The sequence below is a fragment of the Callorhinus ursinus genome, unplaced genomic scaffold (assembly GCF_003265705.2).
Source record: "Callorhinus ursinus isolate GAN/ISIS: 27379988/994484 unplaced genomic scaffold, GSC_fseal_2.0 scaffold15, whole genome shotgun sequence".
NCBI lineage: Eukaryota > Metazoa > Chordata > Mammalia > Carnivora > Otariidae > Callorhinus > Callorhinus ursinus.
Window position 1 is genome coordinate 3,500,102 of NW_027397077.1, and position 13,562 is coordinate 3,513,663.

At 50.2% G+C, this 13,562-nt stretch overlaps 1 protein-coding gene across 2 annotated transcripts in view; it reads left to right on the top strand.

The window, feature by feature from the left end:
- The window catches only part of LIMD1 (LIM domain containing 1), a 67,649-nt gene that overhangs the window by 30,375 nt on the left and 23,712 nt on the right, over nucleotides 1-13,562 (top strand). The gene's annotated exons all lie outside the window — the stretch shown is intronic.

The window sequence follows — 13,562 nt, forward strand, 5'->3', positions numbered from 1 at the left end:
ATTCTTCCTGGAGACACTTGACCCAGGCCTCCCATGGTCCCACAGCAGGGCAGGTCCGTGTCCTTTAGAGTCGCAGCACAAGGCCCGTCAGAGGAAGGGGACTGACCAGAGTACCAGCGATTGTCTGGGGCCGACCTTGGTAATGAGTGGGTTCAAAGCAAACTGTAACAACATCAGGTTTGTTAATGCGTATCCGAGGTCTCAGAAGGGTTGTGGGGGGGAGAGCATTGGGATTCACCACCATCTGTCCTATTGTCAGTTACCTCCCCCACCGTGGGACCAGCCAACCCAGCGTTACTAACAGGGGCCCTGTGATCACTCTGTGACCCCGCTCTGATTTGGAGGCTGCTCTGTGCGTGTGAAGTGTGAGTGCGTGCATGAATGCCCGTGTGTGCACACCACAGAGCTGTCCGGGCCTGTGAGCACCCCCGATGGGCATCTCTATCCCATACACACGCAGTAACTGAAGCAGCAAATTAGGAGCCTGAGCTCAGCCTGTGCTCAGCCCGTGCTCAGCCCTGCAAACTGCTCGTTGAATTGACGGCAACCACCGTGGAAGACTCTAACACGTAGCTGGATGTTTGCCGAGTCTGACCGAGTCGGGAATTGAGCTTGTCTTTTATGGTCTCTCCTAAAGATTCATTTCGAGGAGCTTTTTTAGGAGAATGTCCTGCTGATTTCTAGATTGAGGCCGCAGCTATCGATTCAAAGGAAACATTACAACAAAGCCAGAGTGTCATCAGGGACAAGGGGGTCTTGTTATCTGGCCCCATGGTTCTCGATCCTGGCCGTTCATTAGAATCCCCTCGGAGATTATTATAAGAGCCCGCGATGCCCCAGTCCCACCCCGACCAGCAGAATCGGAAGCTCTAGGGGTGGAATGTCTAGAGTGGGCAAGAGTACTGTTCATATCTCCTCAAGTGACTCCAGGGTGTGGTCAGGCCTGAGCTCCCGGCTCAGTGCCAAGCCCTTCAGTGTAGACGCCTCTGGAGAAAGGAGTGGGGAGGGATTTGCTTTCCGCTGTTTTGTGGCATAGCCGGGAGCCTCCTGATTCCCAGGGTAAAGATAACGAGGTGGGCATGGAGCTGCCCCCCAGCCTGCCCAGCGGTGACTGCGAGGCCTATGCCCGGGTTCAAAACCTCCTCCTTCGGTCCTTACTGCGATTTCCCATAAACGCGTGCCCGAGAATTGACGGTTGGTGCGCCGATCGGTATTCACCTTTGTAGGGAAAATTGTAAAAGCCTTTGAAAGGGGTCAGAAGTCTGCTGAGCATCCTCAGCGGACATGTCGGCGTTGTCTGGGGGTCGGTTTCTTTGGGTCCCTGGCTTCTCCTTGACTCTGAGCCATGCCATCTGCGTGGGTTGTACCGTCCTGAGAGCAGAGCATACGCGATGCTCGTCCCTAACAGTGCACACTGTGCCTACCGGAGACACAGCTGATTGTGGCCCTGGGGAGACTGCTTTTGCTTCAACTAAAAGTGAACTTACTTCAGCACTTCCAGCGCCTTCGTAGCTGGGGCTCTTTGCACTGTCCCCGTGGTAACATCTTACTGGTTCCCGCCTTAGCTTGATGAGTGACATTAAATCTTTGACCATGTTGTCTGAGTCTTAACTGGGCAAGAGTTGTGATCCTTCCTCTTTCTGGAAAATTATCTTTCCTTTTTGGCTCCTGCAACTCTTTCTCAATATCTGCTGTTTTCCAGGGAAAAAGAAAATATTATGTAGAAGCTGGTTTTCATCGTGAGCAATTGCCACTTGAACTAAGAAAGTTTTTCAGGGGTAGGGGGAGTACCAGTGAGTCCGTCGGCACGTGACTAACTATCAGTTCCATAATGGGTTGAATTTATCTTCAAAGGATGACAAACACAGACACCTAAGGAAAACACAGCTGGTTGGGGGTTTCTTGGTCTAGCATCTAAGCCCTTGTGTTCTGCTTTTTGTCGTAATGCTTCCTATAATTTGTCACAAACAACTCTCTTTTCCGCCTCTATATCTCTGATCACACTGCCCCCTAGAATCTGCTCTCCCCACTCACTTCATACATTTAAGTTCTGTCCAGCCATTAGGGCCCAGCTCAAAGGCTTCCTCTTCCAGGAAGCCTTCCCTGTTCTCCTAGCAGGAAGAAATGGCTTTGTCTTGAATTCGGCAGGCCCCGATGCTGTCACGTAGACTGTGAACCACACTCTCTGGGGCGTGGGTGCCGGCAGGCCAGGCCCTAGAACAAAAGCTGCTGTAGGAATGAGGACAGAGACTCCATTCGAAAGTGCGTGCTGCACATTCCTGTTCCCCAAGGGGCCTGCACCACTCCTGTTGTGGGTAAACACACAGCTTCCTCTGCGCTTGTGGGGAGCAGTTGGAGACGCAGGCAGGTGTCTGAGCAGCTTCTGTTGGGCACTCGAAGTAATGTGCCTTTGTTCCGTTGACTTCTTGCTGCCCTGTAACTCCCTTCAGCAGAAGGAGGCACCTGGGCCCTCCATGTCCTGGCCTGGCAGGTCCTCAAGTGTGTCTCTGTGAACACAGGCGCCGTGCAGACAGCACTTCTGGGGCTGGGCCCGTTCCCTCCTTTGTTGTCAGAAGGAAAAAAATGGGGACCCAGAGAGGGGAAGAGAATTTCTTAAGATAAGACCTAGCAATGGGGCCAGCACCAGAATCCAAGGCTCCTGGATCTAATTAGCTTTGCATAGCCCCATTTTCCTGGTCGGTGAGTGTATCTGTTAGTGAGCGTATAGGTGTGTGTGTTTTCTGTTTTCCTGTTTCATTATGAAAATGATCCAGCTTATACCACCATAGAAACAGATTTCTGTACGTACGCACCCATTCCTTGGACGTTACTGTTGCTTTATGGAAACAGAATGTCGGGGTCCTGTCTAGGACATGCCAAAGGGGCGCCCAGCTCCCCTGGGTCCTTGTCCCACACACCGAAAAGGAGGACACTTAACAAAAAGGTCTAGAAGACTGCGGTGGGAGTCATGGGACGCCAGCAGCCAGTGCTGAGGCTCGGTGCTATGCTGGGGGCAGGCAGAGAGCCCACCTCATCCGATGAGAGACCGTCTGGCCTGGGACAGCTCCCAGGGGAGCCGCGGGGGCTAGTGGGAGACGCTCTCCCGGAGGCTTCCCTGCAGCCTCCCACACCCTGTGTCCTGGCAGGACCGCAAGGTGTTCCGCTCCTCAGACAAACCCATGCCTCAGTGGATGGTGCACGTTCTCCAGGGCCCCATGCGTTTCCCTGTCCCCTGACAAGAAGCAACAACATTCTGTTGAGTTGTCAGAACAACAGGACAGACCACAGAGGGTAGTGTAGGGGCAGGGTCCTAGTGTGTGATTCCAGCACAGGTGTTTTTATGTGTACGTTTTCCCTTCCAGGTTTTGTCCAAATGTACGCGCAGTTTTTAGAGCTGGGATCATAGCGTATAAATGATGTTCTGTCCTTTCTGATGAAACCTGCCACAAACTCATCCTTACCTCCGCAGCCTCCAGACTGCGGGTCTGAGCGGTCACAGAGGAATCGACTGCTTTGTGCCACGGTTTTATGGCCTGTGGCTCCGGTGGGGCTTGCCGGTGGTTAACACGGAGCCCGCTCCCCTGCCTAAATGTCTTTGTTCCCCTGCATCCTTTTTCGCTCTGCCGAATGGTCTCCTTGGTGCTCTCCCAGAAGGACGCATGCAGGGTGTGGCGTGGGGGTGTTTGTGTGGTTTGTTAAAGTCCCTCCTTTCTCCGCGGCTCCTTGGGCGGCCAGTGTGTGTGGTTGCCATGGAGATGTGTGCTGTGGGGGGGGGGGTCTCCCTTCCCTGGCTGCTCCTGCCCACCCCAGTGGCAGTGCCTTCAGCTGGGGCCCTCAGGAAGCCGTTGGCACAGCGTGGAGCGGGAGGAGGGTCAGGGCAGAGGGCAGGCTCGACCTTGGCATTTGGCCACACTCCGGGTCTGACGCTGCGTGTCAAGTGGCCTGAGGAGACGCTTGCGCCCAGCTGTGGCTGAGAGAGGTGGAACGAGGAGGAAGAAGGGGTGTGGGTCAAGGGGGACCCTCCTCAGCACCTTCCAGAACAGACGGTGAGGGAGAGGCCCCGTGTCCTTGCTTGAGGCAGTTTTGGGTCTGAAACGTCAGATTTTTTTTCATTTGGCGAAGACGGAACAACTCCCATCCTGGAGTCCAGGTAAAACCTGGTCGCCATGTCCGTGTTCATGGTTGTTGTGATTTTTTTTTTTTTTTTTTGTCTGCATGAGCTGGGGATGATGGATCAGATAGGAGAGTCCATGTGCCCTCCTGCCCTGAAGCCCACAGAACACGAGGGCCAGGGCCTGGGCATGGGATGGGGGGGCACAGGCAGGTCGGGGCTGATGGAAATTGTGCCAATACAGGCCCGAGCTCAGAGAGTGGCCACGGGGGGCCGGAGGGGTCCACGCAGGGGACCGTGCTGGGATGTGCAAGTCACGGCCAGAGCAGGTGACTTTCAGTGTTGTTGCTGGTGCTCCCGCTCCAGGGTGGGGGGTGCGCTGTGACGAGCCCGTCATGCCTCCGGGAAAACACATCCTGAGATGAGGAATAGATGCTGTTGCCCATCCCACCTTCCAGAAACCACACACTGGCAGCTGTTAAGGATCATGAACGGATTTCATAGTGAAATCTCACCCCTTTAGACCCAGTCAGGCGAAAGTCTGTCTGAGTTACCGACAAGCCTGCATCTAGAACTCTAAAAAAGTACCATTTCATTACTTCAGGTAAAGGGAACAATTAGCATTAAGCCCAGCATTGTGGAACAGAGGTTCTTGAATAAATCGGTATTTGGTAACTGATAGCACATTGTCCAGTAGGTTCTGAAGTAGGGGGGGATCTTATCAGCTTTTTTTTTTTTTTAAAGGTTTCATTTATTCATTTGAGAGAGAGCGAGAGCAAGCATGAGTGGAGGGGAGAAGCAGACTTCCCGCGGAGCAGGGAGCCCGCTGCAGGACTCGATCCCAAGACCCTGGGATCATGACCTGAGCCGAAGGCAGACCCTTAACCGACTGAGCTACCCGGGTGCCCTTCTAGTTTGTTTTTCTTATGAAGTCTAAATACTGCCCCCAAGATCGTGTTTACCTTTTTTTTTTTTTTTTTTTTTGACTTCGAATACTACTTTGTCCCCCAGCGTTTGAAAATGCTCACAGATTGTGAAATAGTGGCACTGGCACTAGGGAGGTCTTCCTTTAACTTTCAGCCACCCTGCTTCCTTAAACCAGTCATCACAATATTTATCAGTGGTTTGTAGGTGCGCTTCCCAGCTGCCTGTCGGCTGACCACACACTGAGCCCTCCACCCACGGGAGCTCACTAAATCCTGGGACGCTCCAGGGAGTTCAGCATTATTATCAGCCTCCTTTTGCAGAGGAACAGACAGATTCCTGGGAGTGTAGTTTGCTTCTGCCCCCTGTGTTAGATTATCTTCGCTCGGAGGGAACGTGGGCCAAAGGAAGGAAGCTGGCTCTGCCCCTGGGATCTAGTCCCGGGGCTGTGTGATGGCAAAGGCTGGGTTTTCAGAGACTTTCTGGTTGCGGGTGGCCCCAGGAGAGCAGCTGGGGACTCGGATTAGGGGAGAGAGGACCCCGTCTGTAGCAGGATGCACCCACAGCACAGACGGGGATTACAGGCTTCGATGCCTGCATTTCTGAGCCGTTGAGTCATGCCGATGTTTCTTGTCGCATTCAGCAGTTACGGGTAAGCCGAATGAGTCAGCTGGATCTAAGGAAAACGCCGGGGCTCAAGAATGTGAGAAAGGAAGAGTGGGCACGTCCTAAAGGAAGCCAGTGGGCAAGGAAGAAGCCAGGAAGCAACAGAAATAGGCAGCCGTCGCCAAGGGCCATGTGGGTCGGGAGAGGGCAGAGGGGTGACCTTGACTCAACGTGGAGTTAGAGGGTCTCTTGTGTTCGTCGCTAGCAGACCCATCTCTGCTGGGGGCACCCGCACTGGGGCCAGACTGGGTTTCCCGGCTCAGGCTCTGTAGGTCCAGTCAGAGGCCGAGACTGTCAGGGGACCGAGGGAAGGCATCAGATCCTTCATGCCTGTGACATTGGCAGGGTCTGGGATATTGGAGTGCTGTACTGTCGAGGGCAGCTCCAGTGTGACCTACACCTGCTTCCCGCATCAACATTCCAGGTGCCCGATAGCACACGCGCTTGGCTTGGGGTGGAGATCTGCATTCTCTTCCTTCAGGAATCCCAGACCCAAGGTGTTCCCTGGTGGTACGCAATGTGTCCCCTGTCCCCTCAACCCTGAGGACAGAGGGTGCTCTGGGATGTGGGGGGCACTGCACTGTAATCAGCATGAAGACACTCTACCAGGTGCCCCATCTCCGAGCCGGAATCCTGGGTTTAGGGAGCAAGGTCTGAACTTCATTCTGGCATCACAGATGCTGCTTGGGTCTCTCTGGCTCTCTTGCTAAGAGTATCTCTTCTTTTCTGTCTTAAGTGTTCTGTTCTCTCAAATGTTCTCTTCAATTTTTGTCCCCACCTCTGGTCCTGGGGTGGTTGGTGGATTTAGTGTGTCGGCTTGCCTGGGCCAGAGGTGCCCATGCATTTGGTCACACGTTGTTCTGAGTGTGTCTGTGAGGATGTTTCTGGATGAGAGTAACGATTAGTAGACTGAGTAAAGCAGATTTTTCTCCCTAATGTGGGTGGTCCTCGCCCAATCAGTTGAAGGCCCAGACTAGAACAAAAAAGCTGACCCTCCCACCAGTAAGGGAACTTCCTCCTGCCTGACTGCCTTGAGCAGAGACATCGATTTTTCCCTGCTTTTGGCCTGGAACCACACCATCAGCTCTTCCTGGGCCTCCAGCTTGCTTTCTGCTGATCTTGGCACTTGTCAGCTTCCATAATCACATGAGCCAATTCCTTTTGATAAATCTATTCCTGTCTATACACACACAAACACACAAAGGTGCATGTGCGTGCGCACACACATGCCCTCACACGCATGCACACACTCGTGCACACACACACATGCATGCACAACACTCGGCACGCACACACTCGTGCACGCACAGCACTCACATGCACTCGTGCACACACGTGCACACACACCCATACACGCACACGTGTCTGTGTGCGTGCACACACCCCACCGGTCTGTCCCTCTGCAGACCCCTGACTCACCTGGCCCCATTCATCTTCCTTCTGCACTATGTTCTCTTCCCTCCCGCCTTCCTGTCTCCCTCGTGTTCCCTCACCGACGATTTCCTTTGTTTCCATCGTGGAACCCATGGTGCCGCTGTGCCCCTGACGCAGGCTGGAACACAAGCCACTGTTTTTTTTTTTAAAGATTTTATTTATTTATTTGAGAGAGAGAGAATGAGAGCTAGAGAGCACGAGAGGGAAGAGGGTCAGAGAGAGAAGCAGACTCCCCGCCGAGCAGGGAGCCCGATGCGGGACTCGATCCTGGGACTCCAGGATCATGACCTGAGCCGAAGGCAGTCGCTTAACCCACTGAGCCACCCAGGCGCCCCCACAAGCCACTGTTTGTGGAGTATTTGCTCTGTCTTCTCGAGGCCCCTCATTTGCCTCCCAACCCCCCACGCTCGTTTATACAAGAGGAAGTGGAGTTTCAGAGCAGTTGACAGCTGGTGCGTGGGGGCCGGGGGCCGGGTGTGTGTTGTTGCCACCACACTGGTGGTTCTCACCCTTTACTGTAGGTCAGCCACAATCACGAGCAGCTCCCTCTGCTCCACAGATTTCAGGAAGCAGGGTCCGTGCAGGTGCACATGCGTGATGTGGGTCTGATGCGGCCCCCTGGGAACATGTCTGTGGCCCTGCGGTTTGCCTCACCGCCTGCCCCCCTTTGCCTTCCTTTGGCCTCCAGCTCCCTGTTTCCTCAACTCCAGACTTGAAGCACCTGGTGTGGCAGCCAGTGGCCACACGTGGCTTTGGAGCACTTGAAGTGTGGCTAATGAGACTGAGGAATTGAACATTGTATTTCATCTTAATTGACGTTTAAACGTAGGGGCGCCTGGGTGGCTCAGTTACTTAAGCATCTGCCTCCAGCTCAGGTCATGACCCCCAAGGGTCCTGGGATCGAGTCCCACATCAGGCTCCCTGCTCGGTGGGGAGTCTGCTTCTCCCTCTGCCCCACCCCGCCCCCACTCGTGCTCGCTCCCAAATAAATAAATAAATAAAATCTTTAGTATATGTGCTGCCGAAGGGAGCACAATAAATAAAATCTTTAAAAAAAAATAAAGTTTAGGGCTGGGTGGCTCAGTTGGCTAAGCGACTGCCTTCGGCTCAGGTCATGATCCTGGAGTCCCGGGATCGAGTCCCACATCGGGCTCCCTGCTCGGCGGGGAGTCTGCTTCTCCCTCTGACCCTCTTCCCTCTCGTGCTTTCTATCTCTCATTCTCTCTCTCTCTCTCAAATAAATAAATAAAATCTCAAAAAAAAAAAAGTTTAAATGTACATAGCCACCCGTGGCTACGGGCTACCATATTGCATGGTGCAGGGAAAGTTTCTAGTTCCTAAACCAAAGTTCACTTATTAAGAAGAAATGGTCAGTGAAGTTTACCATTTTCATACTTTCTACATCACAAAGGCAATGGAGTCCCACTGTAAAAAAAAAAAAAAAAAAAAAAAACATACAGGAGAAGAAAACTCCCCGTAACCCAGTACCCAAACCAAGACCAAAAGGTGTCTGCTGCACCTGGGAGCGGTGCCTGCCATTGTCCCTGTCCTCATGTGTGCTCACCTTGCTGCCCAGCCTGTTCCATTTAGAAGCACATCCTATGCCTGCTCCCTCGCGGCTCCACCGTCTTCAAAACCAGATGCTGCATAAGATCTTGTTGACTTGATGACTCAGCGTCAGCACAGCCTTCCTGCTAGTTGAGTTAAAAGGGGGAGAGAACCCTTACCACGTGGGCTCCCAGGCTCTGCTCTGAGAATACGCTGAGGCCGGGCGGCGATGCTGTGGCCGGGCGGCGATGCTGTGGCCGGGCGGCGATGCTGAGGCCGGGCGGCGATGCTGTGGCCAGGTTTTCAAGGACCAGATGCACCTCCAGGGCACTGAGCAGCCCGGGAATCCGGCCAATGCCACGCCGGGGCAGAGATGCAGGCTTCCCCGTGACCAGGGCCGTGGGGACAGCGGCGCCCCTTCACACCAGCAGCCGCCCCTACAGTGGCCACCGTGGCTGGGTCCCGGCATGCGGGGAAGTGGGGAGACCCTCTCCGTTCCTTCTGTGAATCACTGCTGATGCCTCCCAACCGTCCTGGGTCCTGTTCACTGTCCCGCCACCTCCATCCACTCAGTCCTTCACTTAGCATTGGAAGCATCTCTTAACCCGGTTCCAGCTCCTTCCCTGTCTCCTGTCCTGCCAGCGTCCCCTCACCTGCCATCCCGCAGAGTCCCCTGGCCCTACGGGACACCACCTGCCCCTTCCTGTGCCTGTCCCCCTCGCACTTCATCTCCACCTAGGCGAATACCACCCTGCGAGGTGCTGTCCCCCCTCAAGGGCTCTCTTTTGGCTCCTCTGGTCTCACGGACATCTTGTTCTCTTACTCGTCCTGTGGTGTTGAAGTTATGGGTTAGATTGAAGCCCATCTAGGGGTCTGTATCTCCCCCTAGATGGTCAGTTTTGGGAGAATGGGGATAGTGTTCAGTTGATCTTGATTTACCCCCTGCCGCCTTTCAGTACTTTGTGGGTAGTGCTGGGCATTCCCCGTATGTGCTCTTTAGCTGTCGCTCCCCATTCTGCCCCTCTTCCCCCAGCCCTAAGCAACCACTGATCTACTTTCTACTCTCATAGATTTGCCTATTCTGGAGGTTTCATAGAAATGGAAGCCTATAATATGTGGTCTATTCTAACTGGCTCCTTTCACTTAGCGTAAGGCGCTCCAGGTTCATCCATGTTGGAGCACATGTCGGAACTTCGATCTTTTTTATGGCTGAATAATATTCCATTGTCTGGATATACCACATTTTATCTACCCATCTATCAGTTGATAGACACTTGTTTCTACTTTTTGGCTATTATAAATAATACTGCTATGAACATTCTTGTACAGTCGATCCTTGTACAATGCGGGTTTGGACTTCAAAGTCTACTTATATGTGGATTTTTTTACAATACAGTATTGTAAATGGGTCTTCCTTAATAATCTTTCCTGTTGCTTACTTTGTTGTTAGAGTGCAGTGTATACATATAACATACAAAAAAACAGTTCATCGACTGTTGGCGTTATTGGTAAGACTTTCAGAAGGTCAACATTAGGCGGCTGTCCGTAGTTAAGTTTTGGGGGAGTCAAAAGTTATATGTGGATTTCTGACTGCATGGGGGGGTCAGCACCCCTAACCTCCATGTCGTTCAAGGGTCAACTGGATATGCTTTTGTGTGGACACACGTTTTCATCTTTTTGTGTATATATCTAAGAGTGGAATTGCTCAGTACCTCCATGTTTAACTTTTTGAGAAACTGTTTTGCCAAGTGGCTACAGTATTTTACATTCCTACCAGCAGTGTGTGAGGCTGTCAGGATCCCACATCCTTGCCAACACTCGTGATTATCTGACCTTTTGATTCTGACCATCCTAATGGGTGTGAAGTTGAATCTCAATGTGGTTTTGGTTTGCATTTCCCTGATGGCTAATGATGTTGAACATCTTTTATGGGCTTATTTGCACGTCTTATTTGGAGAAATGTGTATTCAGATCCTTTACCCATTTTTTATTGGGTTTTTAAAATCTTTTTACTACTGAGTTTTAATAGATTTTTATATGTTTTACCTATGAGTCTCCGATACATGATTTGCAAATATTTTCTCTCCTTCTATGGACGGTCATTTCACTTTCCTGCGATCTAATTTATCTATTTTTTTCTTTTATTTCTTGTGTTTTGGTGCTTTGTATAGGAAAACATTGCCAGGGACACCTGGGTGGCTCAGTTGATAAAGAGACTGCTTTCGGCTCAGGTCATGATCCCAGGGTCCTGGGATCGAGCCCCACATGGGGCTCCCTGCTCTGCGGAGAGCCTGCTTCTCCCTCTGCCTCTGCCTGCGCTCCCCCTGCTTATGCTTTCTCTCTCCCTCTCTCTCTCTCTCTCTCTCTGTCGAATAAATAAATAAGATCTTAAAAAAAAAGAGAAAACATTGCCAACCCAAGGTCACAAAGACTCATGCCCATATTTTCTTCTGAATGTTATAGTCTTAGCTCTTAAGTTGAGGTCTTTGATCCATTTTGAGTGGGTTTTTATATAGTTTGAGGTAGGGGTCCAACTTCTTTCTTTTGCACGTGGATATGAAGTTTTCCCAGCACCATTTGTTGTAAAGACTGTTCTTTCTCCATTGGATTGTTTTGGCAAATGTGTTGAAAATTAATTGACCCTAAATGTTAGGATTTGTTTCTGGTCTCTCAATTTTTTTCCATTGCTCTAGTCAATTATCTTTTAAAGAGATTTAACTAATAAGAAAAAAATCTCATTTATCCATGCAGTTGCTATTTCTGGTCCTCTTCATTTCTTTGTTTAGATCCAGATTTTCATCTGGTACCATTTTCCTTCTGCTTAGAGGCCTTCCTCAACTTTTTTTTATAGTGCAGATCTGCTGGTGATGAATCCTTTTAGCTTTTGTATGTCTGAATTCATCTTTATTTCACTTTTGGGTTTAAAAGATATTTTGTGGGGGCACCTGAGTGGCGCAGTTGGTTAAGCGTCTGACTCTTGGTTTCGGCTCAGGTCATGATCTCATGGGGCATGGGATCGAGCCGCACATCGGCCTCTGCGCTCAACATGGAGTCTGCTTGAGATTCTCTCTCGCTCCCCCCCTCTACCCCTCCTCCCCCCCCGCTCATGCTTTCTCTCTCTCAAATAAATAAATAAATCTTTTTTTTTAAATGATATTTTTATGGAGCTAGAGAATTTTAGGTGGATAGTTTTTTCTTTCACTTTTCTAAAGATGTAGTTCCATTGTTTTCCATCAGAAATCTGATGTCCTCTCTCTTTTTCTCTGTGGGTAACATGTCCTTTTTCTCTGGCTGCTTTTAAGTTTTCTCTCTGTCACTGATGTTGAGAAATTTGGTTATGCTATCCCTTGGAGTCCTTTTTATGTTTCCTATGCTTAGGTTTTGTTGAGATTTTAGGAGTTTGTAGTCTTTGTCAAATTCGGAATGTTTGGGCGCCTGGGTGGCTCAGCTGGTTAAGCGACTGCCTTCGGCTCAGGTCATGATCCTGGAGTCCCGGGATCGAGTCCCACATCGGGCTCCCTGCTCGGCAGGGAGTCTGCTTCTCCCTCTGACCCTCTTCCCTCCCGTGCTTTCTATCTCTCATTCTCTCTCTCTCTCAAACAAATAAATAAAAAATCTTTAAAAAAAAAAAAATTCGGAATGTTTCTGGCCACTATGCCCTCACATTTTTTTTTTTTTTTTTCTTCTTCGCCCGTCCCCCCTCCCCTCTCCCTCAGGGGCTTTGCTACCCCCTTTATTGCCTCTTTGTTACATTTAACAAATTATCCTTTACATTAAATCTTAACTAACTGAAGTCACCTCACTACTCCCTTATGTTCTTTTTATGCTTAAAATTATTTTCCTCTCTGTTTCACTTTGGCCTTTGAGTGGCCAGTTTTTATTATTATGCCTTTACCTCCACTAATCTTTTCTCTGCAGTGTGCAATCTCCTAATCCCGTCCGGTGTATTTTTCATCCCTGATACTCTAATTTTTGTCTCTAGCTGTTCAATTTTGGCACTTTAAAAGATCTTCTTTTAACGTTTTGGACATATGGAATACAGTAACAATAACTTGTATCTCTTTTCCTTCTGATTCTAAGATTTGTGTCAGATCTGGCTTGATTTCCATAGATTGACTATTGTCTTCATTGTGGGTCTTCTTTTCCTGCCTTTTTGCATGCCTGGTAATCTTTGATTAGGTGCCAGACATTGTGATTTCACTTCATTGAGTCCTGGATATCTTTGTATTCCTTTAAATCTTCTTGAGCTTTGTCCCAGGATGCAGGTAGGTTATTTGGAGACAGTGAGTTTTTCAGAGCAGAGCTCAGTCTAGGGTCAATTATTCTTCATCCAGGGTAAAACCTTCTTGAGCAGAACCCTGTGCATTATGAGTTTTCCCACCCTGGCTGTTGGGAATAGGCACTGTTTTTGGCCCTTGTGGATGACTTTTTCCTCTGGGCTTCATTAGTCTCTTCACAGGCACATACTGATCCGAGCCCTGCTGAATACTCAAAGGAGCCCCTCGGCAGGTCTCCAGGCTTTCTTTCTCCGTGCAGCATTCTCTTCTCTGATCCAGGTGATAATGGTCTGGAGTAGTAGGAATGGAAAACAAAAAGAGAATGGATTTGTAAAACTGTAAGCAAATAAAAAGGCTTGGGAGCAGCCAGTGAGAAGAGAACTGGAGCGTGGAGTGGGGCTACTCGTGGTGCGGTTCCTGATGGTGCCGGTCAGTGAGGAGAAAGGAAATTAAGACCGTTGAGGAACATTCACAACAATTTGACAGAGTAGATTGTAGCTTGGACTGTATGTTTCATAGATCGCAGCTTGGATTGTATGTTTCATTTTTCCACATTATTGTATTTTCCAAGAAAATAAGTCTGACAGATGGAAATGAAAAAC